Genomic DNA, 22435 nt, shown 5'->3' with positions numbered 1-22435 from the left:
AAACTTACTCTTGTGCTGCCAGCAATGCAGCCAGCTCTAACAAGCTCCCTGCTAGAAGCCAGGTTGTCCTTGGCTCCTTTCTCTTGCAAGAACCAACCGGTGTGTCCTGTCCTCTCCTGGTGCTGGTGCACATCAGCAAAGGGAAACACAAGTTGAAGAAGACCTGTTTGCACCTGAGATGCCCAGTCATGTTTCAGGGTGACGTTGTACCAAACTTGGTGCATACAAGAGAAGAGCCTGTCCCACAGAAGTTGCAAAAGTGACTTTTCTTTTATTACGGAATGTTAATACTTCATGGGAAGGCACAGAGGAGAGTTATTTCTTAAAGTGATGACTATACTGGTATCCTTGTGTAGCACAGATGGCCAAAAAGTCCTGGCCATGTGGAGATACGCATCTTACTGCTAAACAACAGGAAAGCAGATGACAGAAATGAAAGGTTGTATGATGATGTACATAAACCCACAGTCTGATCCTGTTCTCTTTGAGGTCAAAGCCCTCTCGGTGTCAGAGGATTGGGTGCTAGTCTGTAATCTTCCACCTCCTCTCCTTCTCATATGAATATGCCTTTCAGAGCTTGACAGCACCCTCAAGTTCTCTGGCTTCCTAGAGCTTTCTATGGTGGCATTAACCTGCAGCACATTGCAGTGAAGTAGACAGTGATCCTCTTGCCCTCCTGGAAGAAGTGATGAGGCTCCACGATACAATTCAAGGGAAAGATTGCTGCGTGCGAAGTGGGAAGAAAATATCATTGCTTGGTTACAGCATGGTTCTTTAGAATGGAAAAAGAGAAGCTTATCATGATAAAAGGAGGCAAAACAGGACATCTGGGCTCAGCTCTGATACCGGCTTGTCATGTATCACTTCTCCAGGATCCTGTGTTTCAGCCGTAATACAGGAATGATGCATTTCTATTTTTGTGAGGCTGTCTAGGATTCACTGGTGTTGGACTTGAGATCCTGGGATAAAACATGCTGCTCAATACATTTGTTAAGTTTTAAACTGGTAGTAGGGATAGGAGGAGAGGGTCAAATTAGGCCTAATTCTGATCTTATTTACTGTGCATTTCAGGAATGGCTGTCTGAAAACCAGCAGTCACCCCAGTGCAAAAACAGTTAAAGAAAATCAGAATTGCTGTCAAGGCAAAAGCATGCAAGGCAGGACCTTTGCTGAGGTTGAGCAGAGGCGTATTATTTTTACTTGCAAGGATACAGGCTTTTTAACCTGGTGTTTCCTTCATTTGTCTTCATTAAGAAAATGACAATCGGAGTGAAAATGAAATACCCCAGGGAAATAAAAACCCTTCAGCTGCTGATTAGATCCGCCCAGCACTACAGTGCAGCACTTTCAGATAAGTTTGTTCCTTGCGTTGCCTCGCAGAGGGGGAACAAGATCATCTGCAAAGCCGGTGAGCGGGTGGGATAATGAAACCAGTGAAGAAGTGGGAAAAGCCCCGACCTCACCTGTCTGCACTGAAATTAAGAGTTTTAATTAGGTCACCAGGATGTGGGGGGCGTCAATGGTAATGTTTGTGCCCCCAGTGTTGCTTGGTCAGGGGTTGAAGCGGTGCAGGGACTGGGGGAAGTCCCGCTGCCGCTGCCAAAGAGTTAATCCCAACATAATTGTCTCATTCTCTTTCGGAGAGGAGTTTCTCTGTGGCAGCCTGCGGGGCCATCGGGTAAGACGGTGATTGTGTGTTCTGGCAACCGCTTTGCAATGTGAAATAAACACCCTTTCGTATAATAGCACTCATTGAGCATTGTGCCTGGGAACTCATCATGACACATGTCAGCCCGGGGCCGGGGAAGCTTCCTCCTTTTGCAGCTCAGCAAAATATTTATACAGTGTCTTCTAGTAAACCAGTTCCTCCATGCTGCTGCGGGAAGTGGCTCTGGAGCTGGTCTTAATGGCTGACCTTGCTCCGAGTCCCTCCTAAAATAGCGAGCGCAGCTCAGCTCTGTTCAATCTGCCAGCCAGATGGAACAGCTACCAAATTTGCTTCCCTGTTAGGTTTGCTTTTTAAATTGCTATAATAGCCCTGTAGATTCATTGTTGCTTTAAGTAACTGGAACATAGGTTTAAAAACAACAGCCCGCGTACCCAGTCCTCAAGCGGTGCACTGGGGAGCTAATAGGGAAACTGCAGGGGCTGATGGTTGCGTTGCGTTGAACTTTGAGTGTCAGGTGCTGTGCACTCTGTGATTATTAAGCCCTGCAGTTGTTAAGAAAAAAATAATCTTTTCTTTCTTGTTTGCCGTATTTAAGAATAACATTTTAAAAATCTTGGTGCTACAGAAAAAATAATATGAATTTTGCTGTTGGCAGATAGCCACATGTGGGTACTGGAATGTCAGCTAGTTTGCAAAGAATACAAATATCTCTTTTTCTCCCCACCCCCCTTGACCTTCAGCACCATAGGGTCTCCGTGACCAGAGAAAATTATGATGGTTTCTGGCTCCTGACCATTGCTGCTCATCGAAAGCCATTCCACAGTGTCACAGTCAGCCTCTGCAGACCGCAAAACCAGTTGCAGCTAGAAAGTTTGTGTAAGAGATATAGAAGGCTGATTGAAAAGAAGCATGTTTCCAAGAATTCTCGGTGTTTTGGTTTGTGTAAGGTCTAAAATTTAAAATACGTTTCTCTTACCCCAAATAGATCTCAAGTAGTAATTGTAGGTGGGGAATTACAACATACATGTCTGGTTTTAGGAAGGGCCCACAAAGATCTGTTCTTGGCTTGTGATAGTCAGGGTATTTCTCCTCGAAGAGCAGAAACAACAACAAAAATCTGGTATTTAATTTTATAGGTGCAGGGTTTGGGCAATGAAGCTAGACAAAGTAAGCTTAGAAAAAAGGAACAGAATCTTAGCAGAGAAGAAATCAGTCACTGGAACATCTTCACTGAGAACTGCTTCTTCTACCACCACTTGTAGTCTTTAAACCAAGACTGTTTTCTATTTTCATAAGAGATACTGAAGCTCAAGGACAAGTAATGAGCTTGATGCAGAAATGTCTGAGAGGTTCTGCAGCCTGTGTTTAGCAGGAGGTCAGGCTTTATCATTTATCATGCTGTCTTCTGGTCTTAACATTTGAGGATCTCTGAAGACCATGTGAGATTGTGGTATCACATTTTGAAAATCAACTTTTAATCTTCCTGGAAATGCTTATGCCAAAAAACCAAGGGCCTTGCCTACAGTATAATTGTTTTCCTGAAATTCTCTATCTGTAGTGTTCCATAAATGTGAGCATGAATGTTGTTTGCTGTTCAGTCTAGGGCTAAGAATAGGAATTCCCAAGAGAAATGCTGGACTAACTGCACACCAGTTCATTGCTGTTAGGACTTGGCATCACAGCATAGCCCATGGAGCCCCTGCAGGTCATAGTATTTGGTTTGTGAGCTGTGCACAAGCTGACTGTGAAAACAAACAAGCTCTTGTGCAATTATCATGCAGTTCATATATTTTTAACACTTTCGCATCCAGGCTTGAACTTCCCTCTTTTTTGGATGGTATTTTTTTTTTATTTCTGGGACCCTTCTCTTAAACTCCAGGTTTGCTTGTAAGAATGCCACTTACTTTTGCTGTGGGAAGAAATAATATCTTCCAAACTTTTAGGAGAGAAAAAGAAAAAAAAGGGCATGTTTCTCTCTTTTTGGGTGTGTGGTCAGATTGCTACTTGTCTGCCCAAGCATCCTCTCTCTGCAACAGAGCAGGGCCATATTTACGGCTCTCCTCCCCCACAATCCTGTTGTTCGTGAATGAATGCAAAAGACTCAAAGAGGAAAATTTTGCAAAGCAGAAAACCAAGGTTGTAATTTCAGGTTCCTCAGAAGAGGGCTCCTACCCAGATGGCCAATTAATTGCTTGGGTTCCTTCAGCTTTGGAGCCTGTTGGTTTTGCGTGAGCAGGTCTGGTAGGCGGTGGGGCTTTGTGAAGCCCGAAGGATGATTCAGCATCTTCCACCCCGGCTCAGGTCAGGCGGTTGCATCTACACCATTCTTGCAGCACCACCTTCTGGTCTGCAGCCCTGCACGATGGAGGAGCCATGGGCGATGCAGCGAGCGTGTTGGGAGGCATGCATAGAAGTGCTCTTCAGTAGCTGCAGCCTGGAATTGGAGGAGTGAAACTCCTGGGCGGCTTGTGGCAAGCTACCAAGGTGGTGGAGGAGTTGGGGGGAAATCTAAGCAACCTTCATGCCCTGTTTTTCTGCAGGGTTTCCGAGCCCTCAGGGTGCTGGGCTGCGACTGGGGTGCTGTATGTGGCGCACCAGTAAGCCGGCGTGCACAGGAGGTGTGGGACCACATCCTGCCCCCCGCTGCAGGGCACACCCCACACACCCAGCGCCGGTGATTGCAACCGAAAGGAAACATGCAGAGAGAATTACTAATCTTGCAAACCGACTTGCAGAGCAAGGGGCAAACAGCAGAGAAAGTAGAAGACCTAGTAGCTATCTTCCCTTTTACACTGTGCCGTGGGGGACTTTTCTCTTGCTGCACCTCATTTTCCCACGCCAGCGGCGCAAGAGCCACTCAGTTCTTTTAATGACTTGCTCTTGCAAAAGTTGTAGCGTTATTGACCTGCAACAGGGCTGGTGTGGCTGAAAGCTCATCTGGGTGTTTCCGACTAAGTCAATTGGTCTATTTAAAGACATGAACTCTTCCTCCAGACCTGGCCTCGCTGTTCATTACATTAATGAGAGATCTCTGAGTTCCCTTTCTTAACAAGATGTGACTGGAGCCGTCTGTTTAGGGGCACACAGAAACTTCATCCAACACCTTTTTTGAACCTGTCCCCCACTGTTTTGTACTTGTACTGACATAACTGTCCTGTTCAGCTGTCGAGCAGACAAAAGACAGCCTCTGCTATCTGCTGCCTAAAGCCAGTGAGTAGTGTCTGCAGAGACAGCAGCCATAAAACAGACCTACACCAGTAAATGAAGGTCTGCTTCATTCCTGTCAAGGCCTGTAGCTATTCTTTTTTTTTTGCCGGCTAATGCTCAGGCATAAAGCAGGAATGCTGGCCCCTTAATAGATTTTTTTTTTTTTAATATATTTTTTTAACCTTTCCTAAAGAGGGTGGAGGCAATTTCAGACTTGCCTCGTCTACAAACATTGTTTTGCACATTAAGGGGAAGGTAGAGACAGAAGTCTTGTTACAACACTTGGTGTTTCTGTCCGGGGTAGTTTTAACAGGCAGTCGTCTGTGGACCCAGAAAAAATAGGCTGCTATGAATAATGGAAGTGGTCTTTATGTTAAGGCGGAGGTAGTCATGGCTCATTTTCAGTAGCCCTTTAAATAAAGACTTGCTGGTTAGAGGTTCAGTGCTGTGCTTTGTAGATGGTATTTTGCAAAAAGTTGTTTCTACCCTGGGGTAGGCCAGGAGAGCCCATTGCAAATCCAAACGTGGGGATTACTAGATCTAACCAAAGCATCTGGACAAAAATTAGGATGTCAGTACTCTCATAAACGTCTCTTGTTATTTCTCATGCTGCTACGGCATAGTTAGGAGGAGAGATGAACACTGGCTGAAGACCTATTTTGCCAACAGATGTTGACTTGATGGGTTTAAGTGTTCGGTTTTTTGTTTTGTTTGTTTTTTTTTTTTTTTAAAGTAGCCACTTAATCTAAAGTTCAGATGTGTAGCTAGTTGTGATCTTTGACCAAAGAATTTCTTGCCTGCATTAAAATAATGAGGGTTTTTTGTGATCTCTTAGCTGTTTAATCAGTCAGAGATTTCATCTTAGGTGAGGTTTTTTCGAAGCATTCTTCCGAGGCTTTGCAAAGCAGAAAGATTTTTGGATCAGTAGCTGAGGTGCATGAGTAATTTCTGGATCTAGGTTCTCTGCAGGTTTAAGATCTGTGATTTTAAAGAAGTTTCTTAGAAAAAGCTAACCTGCTTTTAAAGAAGAAAATCAGATTGGAAGTGTTAATGAAAATCTTTGTCCATTTTTTCTTGCCAAAGACATTTCAATGCTTTTAAAAATATCACCAAATAAACGTTTTGAAGCCTAACTAGTTTCTGTTGAGCCCTGCGCTAAGCAGAAGGAATATGATCTCAGATTTCCTGGATGACTATGCACACAGATATATCCACCTTCTTTGCTAGGGATGTGGGACCCGGCTTTGAAAAGTATTTATTTGCCTTGAGATCTTTAATATTTGACCTCCGTATCATTTCCTTAATGCCATTCCAACTCAAAGCCACGATAAGCTCAGTTGTGAAGTGCTGAAAGATATTTTAAAGGTGTCTGTCATCACCCACGTGAGCTCATTTCTAATTAAACAGAAGTTCACACTTTATTTCATTAGAAGCATAATAATAAATGTACACATAATTGGCTGATTCTTAATTCATTAGCTATTAGAAGCAAATTCCATAAGTCTATTAGGATTAGAAAGTGGAGCTTTGTGTCGCTGAAGTGGTCTCATTCTCCTGATCTACATAAAGATGTCATTTTGCTGACGGCTTTGGTATGTTAGGATAATTCATCCAGTCTGTGGATATGATAGCAGCATATACAGTTTCTGCTGAAATACTGCCAGAAGGTTAGACCGTACATAAGATCCCTTTCCCTTTGATTTGGGGTAAATTCTGTAACTTCCCAGCTGCTTTTGACAAAAATGGTGACTCTCAATGTCACCTCTCAATTCACCAGCTCCATCTGCAGGTACCTTCAATGGACAGATTTCAGTGGCCAATTAAATACTAATAAAAGTCACAAAAATTGAGTTGCTTCTCATGACTACCAGGTTGTCTAAGTAACTGCCTTACAAAAGTGAACAGGTGGATGTGACAAAGAGAAATCGCACACATTAGCTCTTCCTTTAATGCATTCAGGTGGCCCCAAATGAAGATGACCAAGGCCATTCCTATGCTGTGAAGTTCAGATGTTTTTGCACAGTTGATTGGGAGTGGGATGAGGCTGGGGTCTCACAGCGCAGATTCTTCTGGGGTGGATCCTCCTGCTCGTCCTTTACTCCAAGTCCATGCATGACCTACAGCTGTCAGACGAGATGTTGTGATGGACTCGTATGGCTCTGTACTCCAGGTCTGCATCCTGAGGTGCGTTCCTGTTGGGAGGTCTCAAACCTTTATAAAGGGAAGGAAAACGTAAGGAAGTGGCATTGTCTGAAGCAGCCTAGAGGCACAGAGCAAGGAAAGGGCAAAGTAGCACCAGGCTTCTTGGTTTTTAAGTTGGCTTTTAAAACTAGGAATGCCTGTTATATCTCAGGCATAGGCAGAAGTCTCCAGATCTTCATTTTAGTAAAGAATTGTTCTTTGTCCTGCTGCATTGCTATATGCTCAGTAAATTTGTCCCACCAAAGTGGAGAGCAGCTTCCCCATCCAAAACCACCTCAGCTCTCCAGTAAAGCCACAACAGTCCATTGGAAGCAGCAGATGCTAGGGTGAATATTTGGTCTAGCTGCATCCCTGTGTAGGGGTCGGGGATGGGGAATTTTTGACTGATACTTTAACCCAATCGGATCTGAAGGAGTGGAGGCTCTCTGGTGTGGAGGAGATCCTGTCTGGGGTGGCGGAGACATGGAAAATCCTGCTCTGGGTTTTCTCTTGTTCCCCCAGTGAGTGCTGGTGCTGTGGATTCCTGAGGAACAGGTTTATGAGGGGAAAAACAGGAATAGATGGACACACAGCCGATGGGGTCCCTACGCAAATATTTGCATTCATCTACAAGAAGTATCTGTTAATAAGAGGCCAATCACCTGGAAATTAACCAAAACACATTCTGGTTCTCATTAAATGCCGCTTCGTTTCACTGGCATAAGGTGTATTTTTGTATGTGCATACAAGGGAGTTTTGTAGAGCTTGTGATGACAAGGAAGCAAACACTGTCCAGACTTGATTCTTTTCTTCCTACAAAGCTAACAACATTCCCTCCAAACTCAGTCATGTTTTTTCTTTCTTTCCTGTTAAACAAATGTATATCTTGATTTAAAATTATTTCTGCTTTTTGTGACTTGGCTTGGCCTTTACTGGCAGTATGAGAGCTCTAAAACGTGACATTTCCCTCTGAACCTCCATGCCGTTGGTGTGAGGTACACCGGGGTCTTCCAACGGTGACGTGTCTTCACACCCTTCGTAGCTGTTTGCAAAGAGCTGTGCAGCTTGTAATTTGGAATCACTAATATACATATTTATGCGTGCGTGTGTGCACAGACATCTGCCGTATATATATTATCCTTTCGAAGTGAGGTTTGAGGCACATTGCTGGGGAGGAGAAATCGAACGAGCTGCACCATCTCTTACAGCTGGTTCTGAGTTTGTTGGTGGATCTGCTTCCATCTGCCCAGATGCCAATGCACGGTGTTTCAGCAGCTCTGCGTTGTCTGAGAAAATATTTATCTTGAGAAAAGTTGTGTTAATTAAACTGAATCTTCTACCAATTCCCCTGCCTCATAATGAAAACACAGCAAAGTCTTTATCAAGGAAGCCTTTCAAGATGAGGGTGGCATTGGGGACAGGCAGGCACTTGCTCAGTGTGTGTAATAGGGATTTCTATTTTTTTTTTCACCATTTCTGTTATGTGACAAAATATAAATGAATTTCAAAGTATGCTCCCAACGAGTCAAGACCGTTTCTGTAAATAGGAGATTGCCAGCCTGGTGATGGGATCAGAAGCTCTGTTTTTGCCTATAGGGAATAAAAGGACCATTTTCTTCTCTTTCTGGCTTTCTTTTCATTGAGGATAGGAAAAACCCCATTGTCTTTGGTCCTGAATCGGTGGGGGAAGTTTCCTTGTTGAATTATTTCCACTGAGATTCCAGGGTTTTTTTCACTGTCACTTAAACAGAAATCTTTCAGCATCTCCTCTTTGTGTTTGGTTAAATAAGATACAGACTGGCATAATACAGCATTGTGTATTGATGCTGTGTCCAGAAGGTAACACACTACTTTGGAAGAGCTCTCTACCGATTATTTTTTTTTCTTGTCAGGGGCTCCAGACAGATGCAGTAATTCCCCCATCTACATCCTGCTTTTGCATCATCCTAATTCAGAGAATTAATAATGTATTTGTATTTCTATAGTATCTTCTATCCTTGCTGGATATTAGAGCACTTAGGAACTTGATTAACTCAATGCATCGTTTCTGATGCTGGGATGCTGTGCATGGAGAGAGCAGCTGGGCGAGAGCATGCAGCAACCTTGCACGGTACTGCCGGGCAGCAAGGAAAGAAAAACCTCCTGTCCGACAGTGTGGGAATTTCAGTCTGTGGTTGCCCAGAAGGGCTTATGGGATCTGTAATGATCGGTCCTCAGATTTCAATCACAAACCTCCCAGCCGGGGGCACTGATGTAGCTGCTCCTCGTGGGTAGAGCAGCCGTCTGCTGAATCTCCACCTGGATTTCCCTGCAGACCTCCTACCAAAATACCAATGTCTCCCAGATCCTGATGTAGCCAGGGAGATCTGGTGAGGTCATGACCTGAAGCGATGCAAACTTTTCGCAGCAGCTGGGGTTACCCACCTGGCATGCCGCGATCTGGGGAAGCGAGGCAAAAAACAGAAGCTTGCTTTTTGCTGTGTGAAGAAGAAAGCTGCTTTCTTCTGGCTCCGAGCCGCTGGGCAAACTGCAGTTATGCAGACCAAGTAACTCACCCTGGGTAGCATGGAAGTAGCCTGACTTCTGGGTGGCATTAGAAATGGATCTGCTCCGATGGAGCAACTACTAGGGTTACAAAAATGATAGAAAATCCTGCAATGCAAAACTCAGATCCTTTGGCTCTGCCTGGCTCTTGTGCTCACCGGGTTATAACTCCATCCTTTTGCTGGAGGCAGCAGCACACAACCTGTACTGAAGCCGGGCAGCCAGGGGAGGTTGCCCACTGCTGCCTGCTTCCCATCGCCAGGAGCTTCGTGCGGGTGCGCAGCGTGGCTGTGCGTTGCTCTATTTTATGGTGGTTTTGGTGTTTGGGTTTTTCTGAGGGGAGGGGGCTAGAATTAAGGACCATTCCCTTCCCACATGCCTTGATATTGCAGTTTATTGGGCAAAAATGACTTTTTTTTGGCTCCCTTCGTGTGCGATCAGAGCTTTCCTCCTGTCTCCTCCCTTCTGCACTCATAGCTCCCTGGGACCACAGCTTAGCAAGACAGGGCTGCGGGACTGATTCGGCAACAAGCGCCTCAGCTTTGGTCCTATGTCAGCACCATGTTTTCTAAAGCCAGAGCAATGGCAAGCTTCATGCAGGGGTACTTTATCAGCCTTGATCCCTCTCTTCTTTGCTTGAGGGGGGAGAAAAAAATCAGCAAGCCGAGAGGGCAAAGCTTTCCATGTTTTCTGTGGAAACTTTCTGCTGAGCATGTGTTAGTTTTTCTGAAGCTGTGGGGGAATGCTGTGGTGAGCAGGCCAGTCAGTCGTCTCTGCGAGGAGCTCTGGAGGTTGTGGCCTGCATGCTTTTGGCTTATTTCAGTATTGTACATATCGAATATGATACTCCAGATTTTCCTGGCTGCCTTTCAAACGCCTCTCACCTTTAGCAGTGACTGGCATTTAAACTCTGGAAGGATGCAGCCCTTGGCGCATTCCAAGAGTTTGCTAAAACCCTGTAAATTTACTTTGTTTTCTCAGAGAGGGAAATGACAAAACGCCATAGATATTTAATGACTTTTTTTTTTTAAAGTATAAACCAGAAAACATCAAAAGGAAAAAAAAAAAGTAACTGTGTATGGGCTAGCCAAAACCAAGTATGAACATCAGAGTTGGGCTGTCAGTAATATATTACAGAAATGAACCTGCCACCCATTGGTGAGGTACGGCAGAGGTCCCCCTCCATGCCATCCAGACAGGATGCGAGATGCTGCATCTGCTGACTGCAGAGCCTTGGCTCGGGCAGTAGCTGCTCCCACTTCCAGCTCGGCTGGTTTCTGGTTTCTTTCCCGTGCGTCAGCTGGTAGCGGCTGTCAGAGCATCTTCATCTGCTAACAGCAGTGGATTACAGAAGCCAACGGAAAGATGGCCTTCTGTGTGCAGGGCCTTGGAAATGCATGTGCGGTGAGGGTGGCTGGATCACAAGGCGGACCATCATGTTGTCTTCAGGTGATTGATCAGGGTTTCTGTTTGCCACCTCTGAGCTGGGGGCTGGGGGAGAAGGTACTGTTTGCAGCCCACTTCTACCATCTTATGGACATGTTGCTTAAAGAACACCTGGTTTTTCAGACCTAATGTGTATCTGAAGGGCAGAAAACTGAAACTCCTATGTAATCTTGCGCGAATGAATTCATCAGGAAAAAAAATTTAGGTCACTGGAGGAAAGGGCATCAGTCTGGGTGTAGGAATGTGATGGCATTGAAAGGATGGCAAAGCAAAACTGATGAAACCTTGGCAGTTATTTCTGTTTTGTCAATGAAAGCAATGAGTTGCTTGAGCGTTGTGCGTTGTTGCATAGTTTGATGTGTATGTAGATATACACAAGGGTGCAAATGCATTCAGGAGCGGATGCTTCATTGTCCCATTTTGCTATGCCTGTATAAAGAGAGGGAGCCTTATTGTGGGCTTGGACTGTAATTCTGCACAGGGATAAATGATAATGCAGCTCGCAGCTACCAGCGACCTCCACTCCCAGTGACAGATGATGTTTGTATAGAGATGTTTTCTGTAGCATTTCTTCTCATTTCTGTATTCAAAGAGAACTGGAAGCTTTTTGTGATGTTAGCTTGAAAGATCACTTTGTCATCTTAGTGAGGTTATACAATAATCTTGGAGTGTTTTATTTTGCTAAAGTTTTATTGCATTTTGCTTAATTGCTTCTGCTTTATTGTTAATGAGACAAAAAGCAGTTTGTGTAATAGCTCACAGTAGAATTATCAAGGAGCAGAGATGGAATTTGCATGTTAGAAGTTTCTTTTTATTGTTTTCATTGTCTTCAAATTCCTCATTTGGTTTTGTTCAGTCCTACAAACCTGCTGTGCCCTGCCAGGCAACATCACTGACCCGTCTGTGTCCTGCAAGTACATGCTTAGGGCAAACTTGTCTGGACCATGGCAGAAGGACGAGTTCTCCATGGGGCAGGGTAGTACGGAGCCTGTACTTGCACTTGGTCAAGGCAGCGCCTCGCTGCCTGAACCCTCTGTCAGTCCTTCATTTCTAGTCACTTCTGTGATCAGCCACAAGCAGCCCTCTCTTCTTATGTTCATGAAATACACCAAAATGTCTCATTTTCCTTATTGTGGAATGGCTTCAACTCCTGCAGTAACCAACTGTCAGAAAACCAGAGGCTGAGTTAAACAATACAGCTAAAAAGCCCACGACACTTGTTGCTTTTTCTTTTTTTTTTTTTTTTTTCTTTAGTGAAGCCTGAGGGGAATACTACTCTCAGGAAACCCATGAAATGCAAAATAAACTGGAAAGGAAATGATATTAATTCAGCTGGTGAGCATCATGCAAGAAGTTAGGAGATGCAGGCTTGTGCCTGGCGTTACCTCTGCTGTGGAGAGATGAGGAAGGTAAATGAGTTATGACTAGCTCCAATCTGAAAAGAGCACAGTTGCAACATTTTCACAGAGCTTTTCTGTGTTATGAAGCAAAACCATATAAGGAGTTACGTAGTCTGGTGTGGGGTCTAAATCAAGGGTGGTAAAATCTGTGTGTATAAAACACTGGAGGATACTCTGCAAGGAACGGGAGTTAAACTCATTTCTGCACACAGTCATTAATTCCTTGCTGCTGCTGCCTCTTTTCTGTCATTCAGTACTGTACTGCTCTGTTTTACGTACTGATTAACTGACCACCTAATTTGCGTAGCTGCAGGCTTGCCTGCTGGGTAGCCCCTTACTCCATTAATTGTTCTCCTGAAGTCAATGAGAGAAGGGGTTCCAAATCTGGTCCCTTATGGAGAGCACAGTCCAGGTGTGCGAGTAGGAGCCAGGACCTAGGACTTGCTGTGTGTCGTTGCAGGGTAAAATGAAATATGGAAAGTGCTGGGATGAACTTGTTTCCGTTTTGGTAGTTGATTTGGGGTCCATTTTTTTGCATTGACTGCTAAAATCACTGCTTTGTTACTGCAATATTAATTTTGGTTCTCAAATACAGATGAGGCTCTCTGCCTGCAGCGCGGCTGGGTTCTGAGTCTGGTATGTATTTGCATAGGGCTTGACAAGGTGTGTGCAGTGAGCCCAGACTCCTACGCGTGCAAAATGGCAACTTTTTGCATGTGCTCTATCTGACTTGCTGCAGGTCTGTAGACCAACCTGGCTGCAAGGGTGCAGTGGGTCTGGCTGGGAGCCCCTCCTCGTCCCAGCAGCTGCTTACAGGTCTTTTCACACTGGAGCCCCATGCTATGAGACAGCATTGAGTATGATGTCTGAAAGTTGGTCTGTTATCTGTTTCTTAACATTTTGGCAGCCCAACCTCCGTTGTGGTTCATCTGTCTTTGTTCAGCTTCCCGTAGTGCACTTCCTTCTGCTCCCTCCCGACCCGTGAGTTCACCAGACAGCGAGAGGAGTCTGTTCCTCAGGGCGGGGGAAGCAGGGTAGTGACTAGCTGCCGATACAAACCTCTGCCCTCCAACTTTGGAGCAACTGAGACTACTCTTATACCAGTAAATAAAAGGAGCCAGGATCAATTTTCTGACCCTGAGGGTCAGTGACACGGAAGGACCTCGCTCCACGTTGGTGTCGAGGCTTTCAATGTGCTCTCTGCAGAAGGGCGAGCTTCATCTTGAAGCAAGGTTCTGCTTCTCACACAGCAAAATAATCTGGGACACTCCCTATATCTGTCTGGGTTTTGCATTGTGTCTCCATTACCCACCAACGGGTTGGCTTTTGCACAAGGCAAATGGAGAAGTGAGCAGCCAGTGTGCAGCGACTCTTGTGCTCAGCAAGACTGTCCAGACGTGGCTGTGTGCATCCATGGAAGAAAGGCAAGGCAGACTCTGAGGCGAGGTTCATCGATAAGTCAGGGGAGGGTCAAGGGAAACCATTTTCAGCTGATCTTTACAAAGCCTGCTGGCCGTGAGATCAGGGACTGTGGTATTGACTAAAACCTCATTCCCCACTGATTCACCCTGCAATTATGAAATTGAGCAGAAATCATAAACTCCATCTGAACTGTAGTTGTCCCTTTCTTTTTTTCCACTCCTGTGGTTTGAAAGTATGTAGAAACGTTTTGGAAGGTTTCTCAATACATGAGTTTAACCATAAGTCTCCGCAGGGGGAACATATTATTGGGGAGAGGCAATTACTGCTTTAGCTGTATGCAAGACACACTACCTTGGAAAGAATCACCATCTTGCCAATAGCTGGCTTCCTACTCTTGGTTTGGCAGGTCTGGAGTGTTCAATTCAGATAAATTTTGAAAGAATCATTACACAGCAGTAGTTTCAAAATATTAGTTTACTAATGACTTTCTTGCACCAATGAGCGTGTGAGAAGTGAAAGCAGCAGAGATTTTTACAATCCTCTGGAGGAGATGCAATGGTGATGCACATAATCCCTCTTCACAGTCACAAGCATTGAATGGTTCTTGAGGGTTGTCTTAAACATTGCGAGAGAACTTAGTTTTCTTGAGTTTTGTTTGCAAGAAAAAGGGATTAGTTTCATTACAAATGTAAAAAAAACCCAACAAACCCTCTGGAATATGAGTGCTATATTGGCATACCCTTCCTGTCTGCGGGAGCCTGACTTCAAATCCCAGTTGTGCTTACTGATGGAAATGGAGCGGCCACGAGCTGGTCCAGGCAGTGCACACGAGGCTGTGCGCAAGGGCTGGGTCTGCCTTAAAACTGTACTAAAGGTTTGCATTGGATGGGCCAGAGCTGAGTATTGGCCTCTAAGGTAGGATGAAACTGCTGTACCTTCTGCGTTTTGGGAGCGTGACCAGGAGGGAGGGAGCTCTCAGCTGCTGTTTGCCATATCTGGGTTTGCGGTGCAGAGAGCCTTGCTCCATCTCTGGATTTCTGGTGGTGATGCCCACCACGCTTCACAGGGCTTGTTGCTTTTTTTTTTCTTCTGGTTTCAATGGTGATATTTCTGGGAATATTTAGCTCTAAAATATGCAGATTTTGCAATAATTACTCTGTTGGGACTCAAATGCTTTTCTGGAAAAACTGTTTTAAGTTATGAAAATAGATTAACCCTTTGTACATGCCGTGCTGGCAAAATGCGGAGTTGCTTTTGTTTGTCTGCTTTCCTTGTGGTGCAGGTACCGGTGCCCTTTGCTGCCTAGAAAGGTGAGAAGGGAAGTGCTGAAACCATGCGGCGTATCAGTAAAAGTTAATAAGCACAGCATTTAATCCTAGATTTTTGTAATGAGCAGAGAAAGTCTCCTGGATATCTTCCCGTCTGTTTCTAGTTATATGGATCCCTGTTTATCTCTGTGGGTCTCTCCCTTCCCGTAGTATCCGAGGGCCTCACAGACATTAATGGATGACTCACAACACATCTGTGAAATAAGGAAGTATCCCCGTTTTAGAAATGGGGACTAACGCGGGCCGTAGATGATATGACTTGCCAAGTTTCACACAGGAACTGTGTAACCGAAGTGGGAATTGAACCCAAGTCACTTGAGTTTAGCACTGGATTGCCTTCTCCCCTCGGCAAGTCCACAGCAACTTGGCAGATGTTGCACGTGTGAAATTGGTTTAAGAATCAAACGCGTGAATCGTGTTGGTAGATGCCTGCATTTGCAGCTTTAAAACAAAAAGCTGCTGCTTCCTAAAAAAAAAGACAGAAAAGAATTCCTTTTTTTAAAAAAAAAATTATTTTCTAACAATCAGCTACCACTGAGAAAGACTAAAACTTGGTCTGTGCGTCTGCCCCTGGATAGACAGGAGATCCGGCAGGTGCATTTCAGCCAGGTGGAGTTTGAATGTGCCGAGCGGGGTCAGGCAGCAGCGAAGTTCAGACACGTTGAGCAAGCGGCTTCCCCCGGGGAGCACGTCCAGCCTCCCACTGCGCTGCCCTTGCTGTTCGCCTGTGCCGTGGCGGGTGCTTCCCCAGGACGGCCATCCCCATACCTTTGTACTCTCCTTCCTCACTGGCAGCGCTGGGCAGACCTTTCGTGCCTGCAGCCTTCCGCCCCATGGCTCTCATCCCTTCCCCTCCGTGCTTTACCTCTCCCGCTGCCTCCTTGCCCCTCTCTGCCAGTGGACCAGGGGCACGCAGTGGGGTAAATTCGGCGTGGGACACCAGCCTGAAGCCAGGTTAGAGGGGAGGGGACAACTGATGGAGACGAACCGCCTGAGCGATATTCACACTTCATATGGATACACTCCTTCTGTCATTGAGCCTGAGGAACACAGAGGGAGCGATCTTTTGCCAGTCCCAAGTGTTGCTCTGAGCAATGGAGGACGTGCTTTTTCTTTCTGTCACTACTTTTTCAATCATCTGTACCCACTTAGGGAAACAGCATTTGCCCCATAGCATGGGGAGAAGGTGAGCTGGGGGTCAGCATGGAGGTCCCCTTGCCCCCGTGCATGGGGCTGTGCTTGCCCCACATCGGCCCCACACGCCCGCTCGGAAGAACTTCAGCTCCCGTTAGAGCAGAGTCCTTCCTCCAGCAGAACCAGATGTTGGAGAGGAAAGAGGAGTGCTCCTTGTTCATGGCTCCTTGGGGAAGAGAGGAGGAGGATTGGAGTCCCACAGCTTCTTACCCCCTTCAGTCTAGAAACTGCTCTCGTAATTGGCATGATGCCATTGTTGGCAGTGGTTTGGGGAATTTCTTACTCACGGGGTGGCCTGAGGACTGGCTGTCCAGAGCAGGCACCATGGACATGACTAGAGATGGGCAAGGGGACATTAGGAGCTTTTGTGGGGCCCATCAGCATTAACTGCTGCTGTACGTCTCTTCCTGCAGTGATGCCCATGTACATCTGCCCTGCTTTGCTCACATCCATTTCACCTCCACCTGGGAGCACATCCCCTCTTTCCTCTCTTAGTGTGTAAGCTGCTCGTGGCAGCCTTTATTTTCTGTGGTATGTGCCACTGAGCGCATCATTGGGACTCGCAGATGGATAAATTGTGGCTTGTGGAAATAGCTGATTGGCTGGGTCCAAACCCTTCATCGACCCTGGATATGGGCAAGAAATACCTGTGTGACCCTGTGGTCTCTTGGTGCACGAAGTTCAGCAATGAATCTGTCCAGCTCATGGCTCTTCACCCACAGAACACAACTGCAAGCGCTGGGCTGAAGGTGGGAGCAGGACCCAGGGCGTGCTCCTCTCTCCACTGTCACACAGAGCTGCAGGGTGAAGGTCCCATTTGTTTCTCCTCTCTTTGACTCGTGACCGTTGTGCTCCTGGCTGCAGGGTGGGCCAGTCCTATCTGGAAAGACAAAATACACCACGCTGGTGCTGGGGCTGGGACAGTAACCTGGGACATGGGACGTGGGATCCAGCTTCCTAAGGGGCAGGAGAGTCGTCTTGCATTTCATCACCACGTGCTTCACAGTGGTGCAGGGGGCACCTCTTCTTTTATGGATGCTGCAGTCATAAGAGCATGGAGGCACCAGCCGATTTCAGATACCAACAGGATTTAAGTGGTTTGAGTTGTTGTTCAAGAGTTGGCTGGATTTTAGGAGGCATGGCCCAAAGGGAGGTGGAATTTCAGCCCTCTTCCCAGCCAAACGAGTGCTCCTTGTGCTAGTGTTTGTGGTGGCTGCAAGGCTCAAATGGAGTTTATGACACTTCACCAAACTTGTTTCCACTTTGAGCTTGGGATTTGGAAGGAGACAGGGCTGCGTTCAGGCGCTGCAGTGCAATCCATCCGCTGCTTTGTTCTTCCTGAACTTACAGCTTCTGGGAGTCCGGATGGCAAAACTGGAATGAAAACCGAAGTGGTGAAAAAAAATGACCTTTTTCTCATGACTGTGGTTGGGCATGCTCCTCAGGTGAGAGGAAGCTGCTTGCCAAAGGGTTTAGTTTCCAAACTCATTCTTCTTTAGATGTCTGTATGTCCCTGTCTGCCTGGACAGAATTGGTGTCTGTGTCAGAGGTGCATGGGTCCATCGGGATGTCCTGGCATGTGCCCAGGGGTTCTGCTGTCTGGAGAAGTGGGCTGGTGAGGTGGCTTCCCACTGCAACCCCATCTTTACACAGCTGTTATTGGCACGACGAGGTGGCACTGGGGCTTGCAGCACTGCATTTTCAGGGGGAGGAAAAGGATGGGGAGGTGAAGACCTGACTAGCATGATCAGGTCTGTGGCACAGGAGGTTGAGGCGATAAGGAATATGCAGTCCAGAATTAGACACAATATGATAAAAAAGTCAAGGTGGCAGCAAGCTGGGGTTGAAGGCAGGTTGAAGAAGGCAGCAGGAGTAAAGCTCAAAACTTTGGGAATATTTGGGTACGTGAGCCGTAAAGTCAGAGATTGTCCTGCAGCAGCCAGTTGTGGAAGGAGTTACTGTCTCTGAACATGAAGCACCTTGAAGCTTTCATAAACTTATCACAAAGGCTGAGAGACTGTAAACTGCTTATGAAAACCAGGGTTACTGTGCAATCAGAATTGTGTTCTGGAGGTGCTTTAGTAAGCAATATGTGCTGCCGCCTTTTGTTCCTTCAGTGGTTCAGAAACGCTGTGACCATGCAGGAAAAGAAGAGAGAGGTGTTTAGTCCTGATTGTGTTATTCTCTGAGCTGACCTTTGGTGGAAGGTTCAAACCCTGTGCTGCAGAGTGGGTTGCACAGGTGCCGCCGGACACAGGATTTGTGGTGGGGACATCAGCTTGGAGGAACCATACGTTCTCCTGTGGAATTGCAGCACTTGTCTGTGAAGGAAATGTCTTTTTCTTTGCATGTAAAGTATACTCAGAGCACAGTCCATACTCGGGGTTGTTTTTTAAAGTGGATCTTCATTTGGAATGTTGCTTTCCTTTATCTAAACCCGACCCATGTGCAGATCAATTTAGTTGTGTTAGGAGCTTTGTGGAAGGTAAGTATGGAGGAACTGAGTGGTTTACTTAAAACTATAGATGGTCTCAATGCATAACTCAGGACTAAATATGAGCTTTGGAGGAAGGGCTGCAGCACCTGTGTGCTGATCTGAATACTCACTATCTGAGCAGACCCGAAATCCATGCCAGGGTGTGGAGCTTCTGACTTGTCTGCACTGCATCTGCCCATGGCTGACACCAGCCAGGCTGTGGTTTCCCTTGCAGCCTCGTCCAGGAGGAGGAATACCCTGTGGCGCTGTGTTTTCTATGAGCGTGCACGTCACCATCAGGGCAAACGCGCTGAAGGAGGTGAATGCGGTCACCAAGGGCTTCTCCAGCTGTTGGGACTGAGTTTGTGTACTGTTTCGGTTACCAAGCAATCCTCTCCATCAGGGCACCTGATGTAAGTCCTGTGTGCTCACTGCTGAGATGGCATTTTAATATACACGCATTACGATTCCAATGTGCTGTTTCTTTTACAGACTGAATTAAATTGTGGGCAAACAAAAGAGAGACATCATCAAAATTACAGACTACCAAGTCCACTGTAAGTAATCTCTGTTTTTCCCTAGTGACTTATCCTGGATGTGTGCACTGCTCTTTGCAGTGGACTCAACCTGGGAGCAGGACTTGCTTTTCTGTTTGTCTGGTTTACTTTGCTTTTTCTTCAGTATATTTGAGAAACTTTTGCCTGGCAAGTCCTCCCAGTGCTGCCCTAGCATTTTATATTACTGAGTCTAGTTACAAGACGTAATGACAGGAGATCTGCTACTGCTGCCTGCTGTTTGCATTGTAAAGCCCTCTCAGTCATAAATCACTTTGAACGTCTAAGGTGGCATCTGCCCTTTTGTTCAAAGCTACAGTTGGGATCTAGTTGCAAAGGCCATGATCTCCAGGTAACAGAATGCCCTACCACCCTGTGCTTTGCCCATCACCTTATCTGCTTTTATAAAGTGTGGACTTGCAGGTTTTTTGTAAGAACAAAGGAACATCGTGAGCTACTGAAAAAAGGGATCTGGTTTCCCACAGATGTGTCTCTCCAGATTGATTCATCTGTAGATTAAAAAGGAGTAAATGCTGAATGTGGCTTTTCCATCGACAGAACATTTTAGTGGCTGCCAGTAAGAAGGGAGCTGTACCTGTCCCTCAGCGGAGCAGAAATAGGAATTTGTGCTTTGCCTAGTTCACTCACTTTCACAAAACTTGTAAGATTTGAAAATATATTTAACATATATCAAATATGTTCACCATTGGTTAAATTTGCTTAAAATTGGCCAAATGGCTTAAAAGTTATCATGAGGAATAAACAGGTAGATTTTCTAGTAACACACCAGATGTTCTCACATAAGCCTGGCGTCCTTAAAAACAGGCTAAAATTTGGTGTATAGAGGAAAATACTGTTATGATTGGAATAGTATAGAAAAGGCAGAGTTGTAACAGCTTCCCACTAATCACACTGGATCTCACTCTGGCTGGGACAGGACCAAACAGCAGAGAAAATCCTTCCATCTGCTTGAGTATTGCAAACAGCAGAGTTTTGCCACCAAGAGGGTTTTAAGGATCCACTGTAACGAGATGTTTCAGTGTCCCGGAAACAAAAGGCAAGTGACAGAAAGCCAAGCACTGGAGTTTTCCACGTCACTTGAAAGGAATGAATTCTGGAGGCCAACTACAATGTAGAAAAAGGCCTGATGCCTTCAGATGTCTTTTCAGTGATGTTCCCACCTGGAGCTCAGGTATCAGGTGCAGCCTGCGGTATTTCTCTTCCCACTTATGGGGGGGGTCTCAATCCCAAATCCAATGGTAAAGAGCTTGTTTGGGTGCATGGCTGCATATATATGGTGATAGTCCCAGGCACAGAGCTTGACACTGGTTGGCTCTTCCTCAAACCCGTTAGGAGGACTTAGGTGAAGTTTAGGATAGGGAGAGACTGGGTGCCTGGGCCTCTTTGCAGGAATTCATTTCAGCCGTAATAAGGTAATTCAAAATACCAACAATTGTGACTTTCTAAGAGAGCATTTCTAAGCATTTTATCTCAGGCTTTAAGGTAAAATTCTAGTCCCATTAAAATCAGAAGGAATTTTGTCATTGATTTCTTTCATGAGTGGCAGTCTTTGTTTCCATCCTTGCAAATGAAACAGGCATTTCTGTTCATGTTCGCTCCATTGCATTTCAAGTAAAACCCTAAGAAATTATGTTTGAATAGAAATAATAGCTGGAATCCCCAGTTTTAGTGCTTGTACTTTGGATTTGGCCACAGACATGCAATGTTAGCAGCTGGAAACCATGTGCCATAAAATCCATGGGACTTTTTTCTTAAAGATTTGCTGATGTTGTGCCAATGCCATGCACTGCCTTGCTGTGCGTTAGCTGCTGTTGTGCTGTTCTACAGGGAGTGCAGTGCAGAATACATGCTAAGTGAAAGTGATAAACAAAAATAGTAGAGGCATAACACATGAGAGAGAGAAGAAGCTGCTTAGGTCACGAGGAGGAAGAGATGAAAGTAAAAGCAAAAGATGTGCCTTGTCTGAGAGAAAATTGGAGAATTGAGAAAGTGTAATGAATGTTAAAATGCTGAAGTCTGAAGGTAGATTTTGACTGAGGTGAAGAGAATAGAAACCAGAAGGAAAATGAAGAAGAAAAAAAAAAGAGTAGGTTTTCCCAGCCGCATTAGTCCCATTGCGTTTCCAGAAGGAGCCGGTAGGAAACTCTCTGTGTGCAGAGGAGCTCTGTGGAGGGCCGGCCCGCGCCAGCCCCCTCGTCTCTGCCAGCGAGGGATGCGTCAGGCAAAAGAGAGAGCAGTGGGAACAAGGTCTCTTATCTGATGTAATGCAGTGAGACGCTCCTTAGCTGCTCTTGGTTGTATCTGAGCTGGGCAGAGCAGTGTTAGGCATCTGCAAACAGCTTTTTGGAAGCTCTCATTCCCTTCCTCTACCATGCCTCTAAGTTCATAGGGGAGAAACCCTGCTACAATTTTTAGCTGGGTGGACTTAATTTTTTCTGCCATTTTATTTTGCACTGTTGAATTTTCCTTGGAGAGGTATCAATCTGGAGTAACTGCATCCAGCTAGGAGAATTATCTTTTGCCATTGCCATTCCAGGGGCCATTTCCAGTAATGGAAAAAATATGTAGAAAGTAGCCTGAATTGCCCCAGAATGGCTGCGCTCGCTGCTGTAGGCAGCAGGTGTGCTTGTTTGTTGACCAATTCTTTAAATGTTAACTTTTGTGCAGAGTTCCTAACAAAATCAGCTGGGGCCCATGTGTTCATCAGAGAAGGCTGAGGATGGTCTGAACATTTGGGATGATATTGAATCATCTCAGGAAGCTTCTTCACAACCCTAATTATTATACACTTAGGAGTGGATATGTGTAGCAAACACTACACATCAAGGTTATCCCCCTAGATCTCCAGCCAACCCGGGCTTTATACCCCCAGCAGTAGGTGTGTCATGTTATAAGGGGCGGAGACAAGGGAGGGTCGACCCTTAACTCTTTCCGTACAGCACGTGATCTTCCGGTCGCCAGCCCTTATCTTTACTACATTTCCCCCTCCCTTA

The 22435-nt window shown here is 45.7% G+C and overlaps 1 protein-coding gene across 3 annotated transcripts in view; it reads left to right on the top strand.

Annotated features, from left to right (window-relative positions):
* Positions 1-22435, top strand: part of HIVEP3 (HIVEP zinc finger 3) — a 315453-nt gene that overhangs the window by 214415 nt on the left and 78603 nt on the right. The window contains exon 7 of one of the 3 annotated variants that reach the window (XM_087760919.1): positions 19360-19424. The exons of the other annotated variants lie outside the window; for them this stretch is intronic. The gene's annotated coding sequence lies outside the window, so the exon portion shown is untranslated. The remainder of the gene's footprint in view (positions 1-19359; positions 19425-22435) is intronic. 3 annotated transcript variants of the gene reach the window in all.

This window comes from Nipponia nippon, unplaced genomic scaffold, assembly GCF_047370975.1.
Source record: "Nipponia nippon isolate SJK-2023a ecotype South Korea unplaced genomic scaffold, ASM4737097v1 scaffold_23, whole genome shotgun sequence".
In the NCBI taxonomy this organism is placed as follows: Eukaryota; Metazoa; Chordata; class Aves; order Pelecaniformes; family Threskiornithidae; genus Nipponia; species Nipponia nippon.
Note: the sequence above shows the minus strand (reverse complement) of the source record. Positions and strands in the feature narration are given on the sequence as shown.